At 33.4% G+C, this 5,496-nt stretch overlaps 1 pseudogene; it reads left to right on the top strand.

Annotated features, from left to right (window-relative positions):
* The first annotated feature begins 1,394 nt into the window (after positions 1-1,394).
* LOC112611108 lies at positions 1,395-2,133 on the top strand (annotated as a pseudogene).
* Positions 2,134-5,496: the final 3,363 nt, after the last annotated feature.

The raw sequence follows: 5,496 nt of genomic DNA, 5'->3' as shown, positions 1-5,496 counted from the left end.
ATATAATAGGAGCTCTTATAATGTCTTTTTATTATTTATGAGACAGTGTCTTGCTCTGTAACCCAGGCTGAAGTGCAATGGTACAACTGTGGCTCCCTGCAGCCTTGACATCTTGGGCGCAAGTGATCCTCCCACCTCAGCATCACAAGTAACTGAGATATTACATTAATTAACTTACATCAATAATCCTTCTGCATCTGTCGAAATATTTTGTCATATTTATTTAGTGAAAGAATACTTAGCAACACGAAAGGAAGGAACTACTAATTGATGTAATGATAGATAAAAGTCAAAAAATAAGTTAAAAGAAGCCGGATACTAAATAACATAAACTACATGAGTTCATATATACTTTATGTAAGGGGCAACTTTTTGACAAAATTACTCTAAGGGATTAAAAGTCAGAAAGTTGCAGTGGGTGGAAAGAAGGATCAACTTCAAAGGGACACAGGCAAACTTTCTGAGGTGATGGAAATATTCTATCTACATCTTGTTTTGGGTGATATTGCATAGATACAGACAGTAGTAAAAACTCATCGAATTAAATACAATCCATGCATTGATGTAACAGTCCCAGTTTTCTGCTTGGGAGACCTAGACAGACCGGGAGACTCTTCACATTTCTTCCTGCCTACGGTTTATTTTAATAAACTGCAATACTCATGTAAAAAAAATCTGAGAAAAATATGCATTATAGAAGATAGGGTTAAAGAGTATGTATTGCTTTAAAAATTTAAAAATAATGTGGCATGACCTTGTACAGGAATTTTGTCTCCTAGGGATATATGTTAGGGAAACCATGTGTGTATAGAACAGATCTGTACACGAATATTAAGAGTGATAATATTGACAGAAGCAGAAACTAAGAAGAAATATGTTGCATGTCTATCAACAGGAAGATGGATGAATAAAACGTGAAATATTTAGACAATATAATTTTTATTGCTTAAAAAACAAATGAATTATAGCAAAACACTAAAACTTGGACACTTGTACTATATTTAATGTTGCGTGAAAAAGCAATTAACGTAAATACTAAAATGTTTAAAGTTTAAAAAATAACCTACATTAAACATTGTATTGCATGGGATGCATACATGTGAGTGATACATGTATAAAATTAAAAGAAAGGTAATGACAAATACAAAATTTAATAACATATTGTGACCGCCTGTTGGATTAGATAGAAGAATTTAATGGACAGCAATACAAAAGTAAATGACAGGATTTTGATATTTCTTAGGCTGAGTGGTGGCTTAGCAGCTGTTCATTTTATTACCATATTTTACGGTATACATATATATTATATTCTTTTATATATGTATTATATAATGCAATTTTTAAAATGTGTAGTTAATTTATAATGTGTAAGATTTTTGAGCCGCAACACAAGAAAGATGGCGGAACAAGACCAAAGAAAAATCCCTTTGGCTCCAGAAAATCTCCTGAAAAAGAGGGAGGCTTATCAAGCCCTCATAGCCACCCAGGCAAAGCAGGCATTTTGACAAAGGAGCACAAGAAAGGAAAAGGGCTCAGGTTTAAGCAACTGGAATCATTCCTGCATGATTCCTGAAGGCAGAAATGTGACAAGGTGCATCTCAGACGGCTAGAAGTGAAACCTCATACCTCGGAATTGCCAGATGAACATTCCTTGGCCTTTGTTGTAGGCATGGAAAGGATTGATGGTGTGAGTTTACTGGTGCAGAGAACCCATTGCAAGACCTCACTTAAGGAAAAATGTTAGTGGTGTCTTTGTAAATGTCACCCCCCAGAACCTAAAAATGCTGCTTTTAGTGGAACCTTATGGACCTGAGGGTTTCAAAATCTGAAATTCGTCCAGGAACTCATTTTGAAACGTGGACAAGCCAAGGTCAAGAATAAGACCATTCCTCTAACAGACAACATAGTGATTGAGGAGCACTTGGGGAAGTTTGGTGTCATTTGCTTGGAAGACTTCATTCATGAAATTGCCTTTTCGGAGAAGCATTTCCAGGAGATCTCATGGTTCTTGCACCGTTTCCACCTCTCAGTGGCCTGTCATGCTACCAAAAATGCATGGGCTTCCTCAAGGAGATGGGCTCACCTGGCTATCAGGGTGAATGCACCAATCAGCTCATCCACCAACTGAGCTAGACTCAGGTGCTAAACTGCAGTCAATTTTTATCAGGGAAGTGGAAGCATGCGTTTTTGTTTTGGGGGGAATTTTTGTCAAGCATCTTCAAAGAAAATTATTTCCTGCTTTAATCTTCAAAAACTAGAAAGGAAGGGTCAAAGAGAAGACAGTAGGTTATTTTCATGGCAAGCACGTCTCATCGCAGTCCAGTTCCAAGGAAAAATTCCAGTGTTTTCTACATTGGCTGCCACCTCCTCTGAAATCAGCACATTCCATGGAGGAAGGAGTCCGGCTTTGTTGCATCCTCTCTCCTAGGATTTAATGTTGGTCAATGAATAACTCTAGCATTTGAACAAGGCTTCCTAAGACTCTGGCAGCAGTTGATCTAGTCCAGGTACATAATTCAATCTGGAGATACCTGGGGCCTCGTTCTGAAAAAGGCTTGACATACACATAGGAAAAAAGGCACATAAATAAATGTTCACTTGTTTCTGCTGTTAAAAAAAAGAGATTTTTATCATCTGATTGACAATGAGAATAGTGAAAATATTGAATTGGTTGGGGGTTGTTCGCAAATTTTTGTGGAAATAATGTATAAAGGAAATTAGAAAATGAAAAGTATATTGGCACAGTTATATGTTTGAGTTTTGAGAAGAACCTAGAAGAAAATTCAGATACTACATTTTATGCAAATGATACTTCTCAACAAAGAGTTGTCTGTTTCCTGTTGGAACACATAGAATGTTGTCCTCTTTCCTGACAGTCCAATTTATTAAGAGTAAAGGCATAAATTCCATTTTTGTGTCTTTTAAAGTTTGAAGCCTTAGTGCTTATTAAGACTAAGTCTAGTAAATAATGCTTTACCTAGAAATTTTAAAATAGGTTAGATTATTTCTTGGAGAAAACAAGTCTTTCTGAAAATAAAATTATTAAAGAATACCCTTCAGATAAACTTTCCTTCACCTCATTTACTTTTCTATTTCTCTGTTTAATTAATTTATCCAAAGAAATTATCACTTTAGCAATGATTCTGATAAATTAATTTAAAATCTTTATTTCATCTTGCCTTCTAATTCAACTTTTATTAGTTCTAAGTGAATTAGAGAAATAAAACTAAGGGGGAAACATTTGCTTAGCCATTGATATTTCATTAGTGCATTGTTATTATGTTTTATTTATATTACATAATTTACTCAGCAAAAATTATGTACTCCAATCCTTTTGTCTGGAATTGTAACAAAACTGGAATTCTGACACATAACTATTTTATTTCATCTATACTCATTAAAAGACCAAGGCAGACAAGAAAAACTGTATTTTAAATAATATTAGGTTTTTATAATTTGGGACTAAAGATATTCAATAATAAATTTTAAAAATATACTTTTTATCTAGATTTTAAGACAAAAGTATTATCCACGTATATCACTGCATGACCCTAAAAGATTTCTGAATCCATACAACTAAAAAGAGGCCAAATATCAAAGGGATATCAAATACGATGGCAGCTTTTTCTCTGCCATTACTGACAACAGCTTCCAAATCTTTTCAGCCCTAAAGCTTTGGAGATCAAAGAACTATCATAAAGGCTCCTGACACATAAGTGTGATCTCTTTAAACAGTATACTAATCCAGGCAAGAAATATACAGTGAAATAATCCATGTTCCTATATTCAGTGTTTTGGGTAGATACACCTGCTTATTTAAGTTGTATCACTGAGGAGTTTTCAAGCATTCACCTCGCTACTCATTTATATCATATTATTGAGAGAGAAAAAAATGACAGAATAGTTTTGAGCACTTTGTCTGCACAATCACCTTCACATCTTTTTGTCCTATGCTTTTCTCAGATTTTAAAAATAAACTCTGAGACAGACAATTATGTCCTTATTGTGGATTTTAGTAGTATATATGTGTTAGTTATATTTTATTATTTAAGCTAATTTTACTTCCAATTTACAAATGTACTTTGACCAAATTCCACATCCCCTTGCCCAGTTATAGTCCATTTCTCAATCCTGAGTTAGTACTCACAGTTTATAACCCGTTTGCCTTTATCATACTCTCCATTTTCTTCAATTACCATATGTAAATGTTAGATTTTCTAGGTTCTTGCATTTATAAAGACATTTTCATTGCCTCAATTTATGAAAGAGAATTTGGCTGGATATTAATTTCATGTGTCATAAACTTTGTTATTTAAAGATCTGATAACATTCTTATATAAATATTCCATATATTCTTACATAAATATTGTTGAGAAATCACCAATCCAGTACTTGTTCATTTGATAAAAAAAATCTTTACTTGATATATTATGATATTTTTATCCAACTATGTAAAAATGTATGTGTGATATATTTTCAGGCCCTCTAAAGATCTCAATTGCTTTTTGGGGGAAATATAGTAATAAATGGCTTCTTAAAAAGGAGGCTCCTTAATCATCTTGGAAATGTTTGTTTTATAGCTTTCATTGTGATTACACTTATTCATTTTTCTAAAGTGCCTGTGTTCTCATGTTAGGTTTCTGCTTTTTTCCATATAGATCACCTCATCCATCCTTCTTTTCAGAAAGATTTTCTACTTGCATTTAGAGAGATCTCTTCTGCATGTTTCTGATTCATATTTTATGTATCAGTATTAATTTTACAACTTATGTTTTTTAATTTTTCTATTGGGCGTTTTAGATCATTGGTGCTTTCTGTATACCGTTTCCAATTTTCACTTATCTTGGCTCCTTACCTTACAGTATATTCTCTTTAAATGGTTAGTTCTTAGCCAGGTGTGGTGGTGCACATGCTCAAATAAGAACAAATTATTCCAAACCCTATGTTCTAGTAGAAACTTGATAAATATTGTTCTGAGCCCCTCTCTCTTCCAATTTGATGAGACTTAAATATTTTAGTTCATCCTGGATATGTACGTTAAATGAAAAACTCTTGGGCCAACATCCAAATTTTAATGTTTAGGTTATCTGATAAATTGTGATGAAAATATTATTGTTTCCTCAATGTTTCGCTATTTGACCCTATTATCAGATGGTAGACATCGATTTGTATTTCTTTCTGATCTCTACCGATTTTTTGCCTTACATTCAGTTCTGCATATGAAGTATATTTTATGGGAAGCAATATCTTACCAGTGTCTTTGCTGATAGTTGCAAATTTAGAAAAAAATATTTGGGGATGAGATAAATAGTGAAATGAAAAGAAAAATTCAGTTTGCTCCAAAGAGCACTCACTGTACAACAGAAAGAAACCTGAACCATTTTGAACTTGGTACAAGATTTTATTTTTGAAATGAGGAGACAAGATTTGTTGCTCAAATGGTCTACATTCAGGTTCTTGGTTAATAATTAGTATTGAAAAGTGCCTCATTCATTT

The sequence above is a fragment of the Theropithecus gelada genome, chromosome 17 (genome assembly GCF_003255815.1).
Source record: "Theropithecus gelada isolate Dixy chromosome 17, Tgel_1.0, whole genome shotgun sequence".
NCBI classification, from domain to species: Eukaryota; Metazoa; Chordata; class Mammalia; order Primates; family Cercopithecidae; genus Theropithecus; species Theropithecus gelada.
This window is presented reverse-complemented; position numbering and strand designations above follow the sequence as displayed.